General features: G+C 48.8%; 1 protein-coding gene across 1 annotated transcript in view; it reads right to left on the bottom strand.

The window, feature by feature from the left end:
- The window catches only part of DRD2 (dopamine receptor D2), a 79,776-nt gene extending 72,680 nt beyond the window's left edge, over window positions 1–7,096 (bottom strand). Inside the window, exon 1 of the mRNA XM_065944377.1 lies at window positions 6,912–7,096. The gene's annotated coding sequence lies outside the window, so the exon portion shown is untranslated. The remainder of the gene's footprint in view (window positions 1–6,911) is intronic.
- Window positions 7,097–13,602: the final 6,506 nt, after the last annotated feature.

The following is a 13,602-nucleotide window of genomic DNA, read 5'->3' as shown; positions in this document are numbered from 1 at the left end:
TCCAATCATGAGGAGGCAGATGAAGGGCCTGAGAAGCCAGGAAGAAAACTGAGGCTGTGCCAAAGCATCACCACGAAGGCCAACGCCTCCTCCCGGCTTGTGCGTGGTAAGATGGGAGCGCAGCGGAACCTAATTCAAAGGGATGACAAGCAACTTGAACCCCTCTCGCTCAAGATGAGTAAGAGCTTTCGACAGGCAAGTGCCAAAGAATTGTGGTGCAGATAAATAGAATGGAAGAAAGAAAGGTAAGCTTGAAGTCTGTTAAAGTTCTAAAAACATGTTTAATTTCAGACATGTAATATCAGAGGCTGAATTCATGCAGAAGAAAAACAGCTGAAAATGTTCCTCTTAAAGTTTCTTAATAATAACTAACAGTCATTGGAGTTAACATTTATAGAGTGTTTCTTTTTGTCAGGGACTCCCAAATGTCTTACATCTAAATGCCTTAATCAATCACCACAACCCAATGAAGTCAGTATTAATATACCCACTTATAGATGAGAAACTCAAGATGATAGAGGTTAACCAACTTGTTTAAGGTACCATCAGTTAAGTTCAGTATTTAGAGTCAGGATCTGAACACTGGCAATCTTACCCCAGAGCCCACATCTGTAACCACTACACTATATTGTTTTTAAAGGGTTTAAAAAAGGGAACAAATGCTGGTGAGTATCATTCATAGAATTCATGGGGAGATTCAACACAATGGTCTGGAAGTCTTCCAGCTCATTACGAGGTGAACACCATTATCTCATCACTTCAGTGGAGCCTTCTGTGCTGCTGAATCTCAATCCCTTGATTTTATTCCTGAAGAAATCAATGTGGCCAAGTACCCTGCTCAGGGCTATTGGGCCTCTACTGCCTCCGTCCACCAGAAAAGCACTGACTGCCCACCCAGCTCCCATGAGTCATTCCTGCATCTGTGCAGGGTCCCAGGCCATGCTACTCCCCCGCCCCACTCCCCTGCTGCCTCTGGAAAATCTAGGAGTTTAGTCTTGGAGATGTAACAAGTTTTCATCCGGTGATAATAAGAAAGCAACACCAAAGGCCTAAAGGTTGGAAGAAGTCTGGGTTTTACGGTTTGGACAGTTCAGTTCACCTTGGATAGGTGTGAAACAGGAGGTGATATTATTGTTTTTCAGGAAAGCTTGTATCAGTCCATACTCTCCTGCTCCTCCACCCCCAGGCCTCCTCCTGCTCCTACCTCTCCCACCTCTGCCCCCAGGACTTGTTGAGGTTCATCCCCAGTGCATTTCATCCAAAAACGCCTAGATCCAGTTGCCGAACTACTTCCTAGATGGTCCTCAGCTTTCGGAATCCCAAGAAGTTATTTCATCCTTTCTTTCCCCTCTGCTATCTCCTCCTTTCCTGCCTTCATATGCAAAGGTCACAGTCACTCCAGTTTATCGAAGAAAATGCCTTCTTATCCATATTCTCTTCCCTCATTCTGTATGCCACTTCTTATCCATATTCTCTTCCCTCATTCTGTATGCCACTTAGAGAGAAGCACTGTTTTAGCATCAGACGGTCTGGCTTTGAATCCCCTCATTAGCCATGACCTTGTGCAAGCTACCTACCTCTTTAAGGCCACACTTCTTCTGTAAAATGGGGATAATAATAGTGCCTGTTTCCTAGAGTTGTCGCAGGAATGGGAGTTGAAATAAAAAACACATGTCATGTGGGCAGCACAGTGTCCTGCACAGAGCAAATGCATGACAAACAGTGGCTGTTACAATGATTAGGTCAGTGACAGAGGGACTGGTGAGTGGGGTCACTTGTTCAGAGCAGCCCTTCTAAGGAAGCCTCTGAGTAAGCCACTTTTCCAGACCAAAGGTTCCAGGGGAATTGCTAGTGATATTGCTGCCTGAGGTAACAGAAAGGAGAGGAGGCAATTATACAGCGTGTAACAAAAATAATTTCATTTCTAATGTCTTTCCCCTGCTGGGCCACTTAGACTCTAAACAATAACAACAAGGTGGGGGTGCAAATGAGGCATGTTCTGAAGGAGCCCAGTGACAAATGCACAGGCCCCACGACTCACTTTGGCTCCCAGACGTCTGCAGGGGGGTGTCCTTGGGGACTGTGGCTGCCATTCTGGGTGCTGAGCCTCAGTGCCTTGGAAGCTGGGTCTGCCCCGGCTGACTGCAGGCTTATCGACAAGGGCCCTCGGGGCCGAATCTGTCTGACTTCACTTAACCATCATCTTCTGTCTGGGAACACAATGACATCACTCAGAGGGCTCCAGGGAAAGCCAGGGGTCCTCCCTTCTTCCCCCTCCCCCGCATCCCGCCATCACTGGAGACAGTAAAGAATTTCCCCTGTCTGTTCCTGGAAAAAGTGCAAATCGTCACAGGTGCCATCAGATTACGACAAATCACCCACTGCGCCACACTGATGCCTTACACATGCATATTGAACATCAACTGCTTCCAAGGGCCCTCAAGAATCCACTTTCCTCAGCTCCCACATCCATGACGCTGGCCCCACACTCTCAGAGGCCCCCACGGCTTCCAGGGCTCTGAGTTTGGGACCCCGCGTGGGCACAGCCTTTTCCATCCCTGGGAGTGGGGAGTCCCCAGGCCCGAGGGCATTGCCTCTGGCTCCTTTCTGTTCGCTGAAGCCAGCAGGGGCCTCTGCTCCTCCAGAGAAGCGTTCCCAGGTCTCCTGGGGGAAAGGAGGTTGCACCCTCCCAGGGGGCTTCCCACCTGCCAAGGGTGTTGATTTACCTCATTCATCAGATTGATGTGAAAGGGAGGAGAAGAGGGGAAATGTACAAGACCAGAAGGGCAATTTTCTCTCCTTTCTCTGGACCCAAATGGGAACAAACCAAGCGGCTCAATTGTGGAGTTTTACTCCTCCACCCACATGTACTGACACTATAATCAAGCTATTTTCTAAGCCTATGCATTTAGATAGTATGATTCTATTGTTTAAAAAAAAAAAAAAAAAAACAAGAAAGAAATCTTCCATTACACTGGTGACAGGGACAGGTTAGAGGCAGCGGTATATTAACATCGGATTCCAACACTGCTGCAATAATTAAATAGACTGGAGATAATATCAGTCTACCACCCAGAATTGGTAAATAAGTAACTTGCTTAGTGGCTCTATGTAGTAACCTGGAGAGCTCATACAGAATCCCAAAGCAAATGCTGGAGTCTTCCCAGGGCCGTAAGAGGCCCTACTGGCGGGTGAAAGGAAGGAACTATGACACTGGGGGTCATCTAAGTGAGAGGCCACACACAGAGGAGGACGCCTACTGGGAAGCTGAGCCCTTTCTGCTGCCTGTAGTTTCCAAGTACTTCCTAGATGTAGGATGCTCTCCTGCTAGCAGGGCTCTTGATAAGACAGAGAAGCTTTGATTGCCAAGCTCAATCTTGGTGCACTGGAACTGCAAAGTTTACATCACTCTTGTTTTTTTTTTTAAGAAATTTATTTACAGGCTATATATTTTAAGTTGATCTCCTACTTTTTTATTCTTTTAAACTTTTAATTTTGTATTGGGGTGTAGCTGATTAACAATGTTGCAATAGCTTCAGTTTCAGGTGGACAGCTGAAGGGACTCAGCCACAAATATACATGCATCCATTCTCCCCCAAATTCCCCTCCCATTCAGGCTGCCACATAACATTGAGCAGAGTTCCCTGTGCTATACATTAGCTCTTTGTTGGTTATCTATTTTAAATACAGCAGTGTAGACATGTCCATCCCAAATTCCATAACTATCCCTTCCTTCTGGCAACCATAAGTTCTTTCTATAAGTCTGTACCACTCAATTTTTGGAGAAATTTTCTAACAGGAGACAGAAACCATATTTCTGGACTAAAGAAAAAGCTGCCGTATTTGGAGTCAGGAACATCCAGAATGATTTCTGAGGAAGTCCAAATAGTCTAAGGATTTTAAAGTCCTGGTAACTATGTCTGAGGGGAAATGGAACTGACTGGGCAGTCATCCTGTTCTTTTCAAGCCCTCATATCTTAGGTTGCTGCGACCTGTGATACACAGTCTGATTCTGGGAGATGCTGGAGATATGGCTTGGGGTCCCAGCATTATAAATCAACTTTGATTCTCCTCTCCCTTCCTCAACCTTCACTGTTGGAGATTCATGGGTATTACACCACATGGGAGGGCAAAATGAGGGGTGGCAGGTCAGAACATATGAGTCACTGGAAGGGGAAGGATTGACTCAAGAAAGTCTCATCACGCTCTGCCCCCTACCTTCACCACACACATCACCTGTGCTATCTTCATAGCTTCTTCCTCAACACCGAAATACAACTTCCACGTGCAAGGAAGATGGAGACAGCTCCCTGCAGATCGAGTTCACAGGCCTTTCCCCAATACATGTTTAAACAGAGAACAGGGGTCTTAGACCAGTCTGGCTTCAGCAGGTCAGCCCCAGGTATGTGTGAGGCCAAATTTCTATGAGATCCTGAGCTCCCTTTGTTTCCACTGGTAGGAGGAAAAAACAGGCTTTCTCTCAAGTTCAGATTCTCCTATATCACTGCACATTCTAGACAGAAATAATTCAACCTTGCAGGTAAAGGAAACATACTGACTAGCCCACAAGCCTTTTCACTGGCCTTATTTACCGCTACAAGCTTCCCAGCTTTTATAGAGCACAAGAACCAGATCGATACAGTCAATATGTCACTGCCGATAGGGCACACATGGCTACCAGCCTTGGGGAACATGGTGTGCTGCTAAGCTGAACTAATCACTCCTTGGCATTTCAGGAGCAGTTGGGTTAGCAGATCACGGCATAAACACACTGAACGAGGATGATTCCCCTACAAGGGGAGGGGAGGGAAAACAAACCGGGTTGGCCCCCAGAGGAGACTTAGTATTTACACAGGTCAATGTAAACCCATATTGGTGATTCTTAGAGAAACCAAAAATCTGTTTTAGAAAAAAGGGAAGCCCAGGCAGATCCTGTGGGAGGAGACTGGGCTGCAACCTCTATCACAGCAAGTGAACTGGACCAGGAGGCTGGTTCATCCACAAGCCCACATCCAAAGAATTTAACACGTGTAACTGCAGAAGGCAAGGGGGTAGACTCAAGACCTTAATCATGTTCTCTCTAGTTAAGGAAGTAATAACTTGTATGAGAGATGATTTCTTAACCCAGTGTACATATGAATCACCCAGAAATATTGTTAAAATATACATTTCTGGGCCTCAGCTTGAGACTATCATTCAGCTGTTCTTCAGACAAGAAACAAAATCATGCATTTTAAACTAGCTTTTCTGGTGATTTAGATACAGAGAGTTTATTAAAACAAAACCCAGCCCTTAGAGAAATGCTGTCCCAGACCTCTATAATAATTCAGAATCTCCCATGTTCTAGGCACATTCCTCCCCCCAGGATGTACAGGTAAGACGGAAGGAACTCAGAATGCTCTTCAAGAGACCAAGGCTAGAACCACGGTGGCCCTCACTTGGCTCTCAGTCTAACCCTCTCAAATGTCTTCCCCACCAGATGTCTGCTTTCAGAGAAGGCATCAGCAGCCCCCTCCCAGTCAAATGTGCCAGGAATCCTGAATACTAAGCAGACAAGTCAAAGCCAGGGGACTGGGACACAACAAATCAGCTCACTAATTCTCTTGCAATTGGTCACATTCACCACAAGCCTCTCTTTCTGTCCACCTTCATTAAATAGCAGCAACAGGGAGAAAAATGAAACAAAAAATGATTTCTTTTTCAAGTGGTCCTAATGACACAGGATGAATCAGGGGTAAGCAGAGCATTTGCTTCCAGTGGGGTAAGAATTCCTGTTGATGTCGTCCTGGGGAAGAGCAAGAATTAGTCTGAAAGGTTTATAGCCTGGTCAAAATCCAGAAATGGTTGGATCTGAAGATGGAACTAGAGAGCGATCCACAAACTGTCTTGCACCTCACCAACCTCAGGACCCCCCCAGGACAAAAAGTAGTGGGGTGTGAGGTAGGCGAACAGTGTGACTCATTCACTCAGAGAGCTTCCCCGAGGCTGAGAGAAAGGACCTGTCCCTACGGAGGCGCAGTGCTGTGACTTGTGTCCATGGCGAAGCCGGTTGTGTAGACGCACAGGCACCCTCTTACCTCTGCTCTTCAAGAGGAACGGCTCCCAGGCTACCGGCGGCAGCCCGGGATGCACACGCGCTCTGTCTGGCGCTTACAGCTGCCTCTTGTCTTTGTACACCGCCCTACCGGGGCTTTTGGTCCATTCCAAAGTAGGAGAATCACCCTCTGCCTCTGCGCCTATCGTCACCCCCATTCCCGGGTTGAGATGGGTCTGAAACCCCAACCTCCTTCCTCCACTGAATCGCAAACGGAGAGACGGCCAAGAACGTAAATCCAGAACCAAGGACAGCGGCATATTAGCCGTGAGAGCAATTAGTCAGAACCAGCCTCTCTCTCACCCCTGGCTTCGGTCCTTAGAAACTGAAAAGTCTCAGGTCGCACAAACGCAGAGTTGCCAAGAACAACCCTTTTCCCTCCAGGGCGATCGGAACTCTGGCCGCGCGCACTGGGGGCTCCCGGCTTGGGTGCCGGGCGAAAAGTGCCTTCCCGAGATGGTCCGGGAACCGGCCGCCCTGCGAAGCCCCGGCTCCGCGGGGTTCGCTCTCGGCGCTCCGCCGGAGGCTGCATGGCACAGCCCGCCCGTGTCCGGAGCGAGGATTCGCACGCGGGCGGTGCGAAGGATGCCCAGAGGGTGGGAGAGAGGACAGCCGCCGATGTTCACCTTCGTCCCCGAGGAAGCAGCCCGACGGAGAGTCCGGGAAGAGCAGGGCAGGGCGGTCCCCGGGCAGACGAGCGCCAGAGTGGCCGGACAAACTTCTGGTCCCAGGCGCGCCGCCCTTCGAGCTCCCTCCTCCTCTCCCACTGACCCTGTCTGGGCCCGGGCCGCCTGTCCTGCACCCTGTCGGCGCTTACCTTCAAGCCATAGGGCGCCCAGGGGCAGAGACGGCTCCGGCTGCTCGAGGCTTCCGGCTCCCGCCGCATCCACGCGCGGCCGCCCCTCCGGCAGCCGTCCGGGGCCGCCGCTCTCCTCGGCGGGTCCCTGTCTCCCGGCCCCGCCGCGCCGTTCAGAGCCCCGGCGGGCAGCCGCTTGGCCGGCTTCGGCCCGCGGGGAGCAGTGGACCGGCCGCGGCGGGGCGGGGCGGGGCGGGGCCGGCCGGGCGCGGGGCGGGCGAGCGGCGCAGAGACCTGGCGCGGAGGCGGCGCGGTGCGCGCGGCAGGCGGCCGGCTCCGGCACTGAAAAGCTGGACAGCTCCGCGGCGCTCCAGCGCGGAGAGCGCGGGGAGCGCGGGAGGGCGGGGCGGGGCCGCCTGGACCACGGGGCGCCTCGAGCCCCGCCCCCGGGACAGGCCCCGCCCCGCCCTGCCCCATCCCGCCCCCTGCGCGTTGGTAAGCGAGATCCAGTGCCGGCAACACCCGCGTCGCTAGCAGGTGGGCATTGCCGCCATCCTTGACTTTGAGGCAGATGGAGCCCAGGCAGGAACTGAGCCTTCCCACCACACCCCCAAAGTAGCAATCTGTAAATGCCCGGCAGTGGGGACAGGTGTCATCGTCGCCTGTCTCTTCCCTCCTTTGAGGAGTCAGAGGACAAGGGTTGGGGGAGGCACCTTCCATCCAGGGAGTCGAAGAAGGAGAGATCCGGGACCTCTTCAAAGCTCTGGTCAGAGCTGTGCTAAGTTCCGTTGCTTACCTCATTTCCAGGGGAAAGCCTGCTTGGAGCAGACTTGACATGGAAATTCAAGAGGCCCAGAGATTCCAGCTCACCTTTGATTCCAGAAGCAGTAAGGGGTTGGAGTGAGAGGAAGGGAGATGGTGGCGAGGGCTGCTCAGCTGCTGGTCCTCTGTCGCTGGTCTTTGCCTGCAGAGGAACTGCCTTCCCACCTTTCCCTCTTCCCTTTACTTCAAGGAACTGGCCCTTGAACAACAGGAATTTGAACATCACAGGTCAAAAATGAGATACTTTTCAACAGTAAATAATACACTACTACATGGACAGAGGAGCCTGATGGGCTACAGTTCATGGGGTCACAAGAGTCAGTCATGACTTAGTGACTAAACCACCTACATTATATGGGGTTGGTTCACACCACTCATGGAGAAGGTGGGTAAGGAGGGTGGACTGTACATTAAATGTTGATTTTTGAGGGTTAGCACCCCTAGCCCCCACATTGTTCAAGGGTTAGCTGTAGTTACTGACTGTCCTTCCTTTGCCAGGCTCTGTGTCAGATTCAAGGGTCACAAAGAGGAATGAAACCAGGCTCCTGCTCTCACCTCCTGCCAGTTTAAGCCAACATACCTGTAGCTTATAGCAGTGCCATGGAACAAACAAAAAGGGAAGCCTGACAGGAGCTAGGCATTGAAGAAGCAAATACCAGTTCCCTTGGGGGAAGAAGGCAGTGTTCCAGGCAGGGGGGAATAGCATGGAGAACTACACTTATATATCAGAGAGTCAGTCCATCGTGGCTGGAGTCAAGCTGCTCCAAGACTTAGAGACTCTAGGCCCTAAAGGTTAAATTTGACTCAGCATTTCCTTCAGTGACACACACAATTATCAAATATTAGAGTTGGAAAAACAAATTAACATTCATCTAAATCCCACTCACCACTCTACAAGAGAGAACTGAGGTACAGAGAAATGGAATCACTTCCAGATGCCACGGAGATCCAGCTCTGCATCAGTCCCCCATCTCTGGGGGCTCAGACCAGCACATCTATCATTTCTGGAGGCAACTGGAGGGAAGGGAAGAAATGTCAGTGGCGTGACACGTCTCTTCCCCTGCTCTATGCCTTTGGCGCTATACGTGGATCTGGACCATTCCCATCTCCCTGCAGGCTTGATGGGGAGATATTATAGCAATCAGGAATCCTAACATTTTGCCATATCTGCTATTAAAGCAATAAAAAATTGCAGACATAGTTGAAATCTCAGGGTTCTGCCTTGTATAGCCTCACATCACTCTTCCCAAGTGACATTTAAAATCCACTTAAAGAAGCACTTGGTACCTCCTGGCTCAGCACCTGTGCATCAGTCAAGGCCCACAGTCACACAGTGGACAGGCCACCCCTCTCCTGACCAGTCAGAAGACCTGGATTGATGTCCTGCTTCTGTCACCTACCCGTTGTGTGACCTTGGATAAATAGTTTAATCTCTCTAAGCCTCAGATCCCCCATCTATAAATTGGGGCTAAAAATACCTATCTCTCTGAAGTACACTGGGGATAATAGATGAGGAAGTATTAGAGAAATGATAACATGGGCAGCCCCTGGCTGCTACAAGGTGGGGAGGGGAGCCAGGCTTGCTCAGGAAATAGGAGATGACCTCCGTGGGTCATCTCTGCGCCAACCCAAATATACATTAGCGGTAGCTCTGTTCTGCCTCTTCCACCCTGATCTTGCATGGCTGAGTGGATTTCATGCTGGCTCTGAGTGAGACGGATGGATCTTTTAGTTTTCAATTAGCAAACGCCTCGCTCTTTAAACAAGTGGCACAGCAAACAGATGCCCTGAATGATTGATGACAGGGAACATCTGTGGCCAAGCAGGTGGCTGTACCGGAGACTCAGGCTTCCCAGAGTGGCAGGGCCCTCTGGAGATCATTGGGTGCCTCCCCTCTGTTCCAGGCAGAACTGTCCCCAGTCCAAGCAGGCCGGGCAGTGGCAGGATGGCTCTTTTCCTTACAGCTTTCCTGGAAAGGGGGCCACAGGACCCTCCTTGAGTTTCCATATGTTCCAGAACCTCAGAGTCAGGAAGTTGTTCCTGGTGTGGTATCTATACCACTATTTCTACTCTTTATCCTTAAAAACGGTAAAGCAATGTTTAGCAGTGACTATTAGGGGCAGAGGATGGGTTGAGGCAGGAAGAAATTTCGCTGGCCCATGGTAACAAGGAAGCAAAGGATGGATCCAACAAACAGGAAGGAAAATCTAGAACTCCCTCTGTGCTCCAAGAATGGCTTCTGAGCCAGAGGAGGAGGCATGGCTGGGGCTTGGAAGGGAGAGTCCCTTGCTGGTCTCTGTCAAACCCTGCACCCACAGGGAGACACACAAACAGGCTGTCAAAGGGCCCTTTCTGGAGATCATTCCACAGGAGACGAAGGCCGTGCCCTCACTGGAGGGGTTGGAAGCAGAGCCGGATCAGGGAAGCAGCATCGCTGGAGTCTCACAGGAGTTCACCGCCACATTCCACGCCCTTGGGGAAGTTCTGAATGTCTCCCAGCCCCCACTTTGCTTCCTCATTTGTGAAGCGGGGATGCCGATCCTATCTCGGCGTTATTGTGGAAATTAAGTGGGAACAACCACCGGCATATCAGTGCTCAATCAATACGTTTTGCCTGTTTTCTGCTCTCGCTGAAAACTTCAACCAGAGAAGCACTGACAGAAATGCACACAACTCTTTGTGGTGTCCCAGCCTACTTTTCAGATTTCTTAACCTACCTCACAGATGAAAACAGAGTCCTTACTTTCAAACTCTGGGAATGCTTCTTTTCTTGTCCTCTTCCCTTTTGTCATTTTGTGCTTATCCCAGTTGCAGACGACTCTGAGAACACTAAGGTGGCAATCTTTCTGGATCAGAGGAGGTACAAGGCACAAAGAAAATGCACATGTCCTTTTTAGACTTCATTATTTTTATCAAAGAAAACCTTAGAGAGAGAGAGTTCTTGGTTACCCATGTTGCTGAGAGATCCATGGCCCCATGTCAGAATAGCCTAGTGAAGGGACTGAAGAAAGCGGGGCTGGGTCTCCCAAGGAAGGGGTGGGATGGAGAGGATTCTTGTAAAAGGCAAGGTTCAGGGCACACTCCTTGACCAAGACAGGAGAGCAGAGAAAGAGTTACCTGAGAGTTTTGACGTCTGCGTGTGCAGGTCACCCTTAGAGACTCATTTCCTCACCGGGATTTCCCACATCAGTGTGAAATGGACATTTGTAGATGCTCACAGGGATTTCCCACATCAGTGTGAAATGGACATTTGTAGATGCTCACAGGGATTTCCCACATCAGTGTGAAATGGACATTTGTAGATGCTCTTTGCATCCTCCTGTTGTGGAACAGTAAAGAATACAGGTGTGACCCACTTTAAGAACATCTATTATACAACAGAGTTACAAAACAGATAAATTAAAATGCAATTATTCACATGAAAAATTTACTTAATGCTTGATGGGCAGAGGTCATAAAAATACATGCCTTATTGGTACACCCATGTTCATAGTAGCATTATTCACAGCAGCCAGAAGGTAGAAGCCACCCAAGTGTCTATCAACGGATGAACAGATAAATGAAACAAAATACTACATACAGTGGGGGTATTAATCCAGTCTTAAAAGGCAGGAAATCCTGTCACACGCTCCAAGATGGATGAAACTTAGGACATTAAGCTAAGTGACTTAAGCCAGTCACAGAGGACAAATGCTGTAGGATCCCACTTACATGAGGTACCTAGGGAAGGAGGAGATCCCAGTCGCAGTTGCCAGGGGCTGGAGGGAGTGGTGAATAGGGAGTTAGTGTTTTAAAGGTACAGAGCTTCTGTTTCAGAAGATGAAGCCATTCTGGAGATGGATGGTGGTGATGGGTTGCACAACAATACGAATTTACTTGATGTCACGAAACTGTATGCTTAAAAATTACTAAGCTGATAAATTATATATTATCTATATTTTACTGTATATAGTATGTATTTTATGTATGTATAGTATACATACTATGTATATACTATACATACATAAAATATATAAATCTTGTGTTTCAGTAGCCGCTGAAGTCACCATATATATGAAAACAAAATAAAACATCTTGGAAATTACCAGATATTAAATAGGTGGAAAGGTGACTGAAATTAGAAAGCGATCAATTTACATCTAACTTGGGAAGTTGTATTTAGGGAAGTTCAGTCAGTACTGCCTTAGATTTCCTCAGCCCTTTCTGTGATTCATCTACCTTCCAAAAGCTCTGTGATGTCAAAAATACCATGATTTGGGGTTAGCGCTGGGAAGGTTAAGGGGCTTCCCCTTCTAGAACATAGGAATAGACAAGGGTGATAGTTTTCTGACAGTCTGCACATTCAAGCACTCAGCTTTGTTTGTTTAATTTCTATCAAATATAGTTGATTTACAATGTTGTGTTAGTTTCAGATGAACACTAAGGTGATTCAATTATATGTGTGTGTGTACATATATATATGTGTGTGTGTGTGTATTCTTTTTTTACCTTCTCTTCCATTATAGCTTATTATAAGATATTGAATATAGTCCAGGGTGCTGTACAGTAGGTCCTGGTTGGTTACTGTTTTATATACAGTAGTATATATGTGTTGATCCCAAACTTGTAATCAAGCATTCAGGTTTTGAATGGAGTGGTACAGTTCAGAGAAAGTTCTAATAGTGAAGAAAAGCTCAATTTGAGCTTTCCTTATCGAGGATGAACAAATCAGAAGCAGAGGCATTTTCAGTCTGTAAGCCAACCAGCAGCATTTGGGGTTTCTTCTCACGCCCTGCCCCTTTACACGTTTGCCTTGTCTGAGGACCCTACCCAGCTGCTCATGCCCTTGCTACCTCCGACGCAGTCAGGGTATCAATCAGGGAACGTGGATGCAAAAAGCAAACAACTTGGGCAGTTTAAGCAGGAAAGGAAGTCATTGAAAATATTGTAAGGCTCACAGAGTCACGAGGGAGATGAGAACATCAGCCTTATAAAACAGGCGGCAACAAAACAGCCAGATGATGTTAGATCTGCAACTAAAATCAAGCCCACCTAGTGGTCCAGGAAGATTTCAGTTGTTGCAGGTAAACCCAGGGCACCAGACGGCATCTGACTCTGGCCTCCCTCTGACCCTCTGTCCTGCTGCTTCTGGAAACTGAAAGTTGTGGCTGCCTGTGCCGCCTCTGGAGTGGATGCTCTGTGGTCTCTGCCTCTCTGAGTCATCAGCACCTGGTCAAAATCTGGGGCATTTGTCTCTTGTTGAGCTGACCGAGAACCACACAGTGAGGGGCTCTCCAGTGTTGGAAGGAGGCTGCAGAGCCGAACAGCGATGACCCACCGCATCCCAGACCCAAAGGAAACAAGAGACAACCCAGTTCCATCCTCTCTACTTTCTGGACGCCCGCTCGCTGCCACCAGTGCAATCCAGCTCAGCAGCAGCATCTCAGACAGTTATCACCAAAGCCTTTTCTCAGGTCCCCCACCTCCAGCCCGTCTTCCACGCTGCATGAGAAGGCTGTTTCTAAAACATAAATTTGATCATGTCACCCCTGCTGAAAACCCTGCGAAGTCTTTCCCTTGCCTTTGAGATAAATTCTAACCTTGTTAAAATGGATTAAATCTGCCATATCTGTCCCTTGCGTCTCTCCAGTCTCATCTCTGCTGGTGTCCCCTTTGCAGAGAATGAATCAATGAGTGTCCAGAAGAGTCACAGAGATGAGCTATCCCAGAGTCTCCCAAACAGCAGTCCTTGGGTTAGATGCAATAGAAATCCCGGGGAAACTGAGAGAAATACAGGTATGGGAGCCCAATGTCAGACCTACCAGATCAGAATTCAGGGGACGGGGGTTCCAGTATTTCTAAAAAGCCAATCAGCAGTTCCAAGCACCAGCCAGATGAGGAAACACTCTCT

The sequence above is a fragment of the Muntiacus reevesi genome, chromosome 9 (assembly GCF_963930625.1).
Source record: "Muntiacus reevesi chromosome 9, mMunRee1.1, whole genome shotgun sequence".
Classification (NCBI taxonomy): Eukaryota; Metazoa; Chordata; class Mammalia; order Artiodactyla; family Cervidae; genus Muntiacus; species Muntiacus reevesi.
Note: the sequence above shows the minus strand (reverse complement) of the source record. Positions and strands in the feature narration are given on the sequence as shown.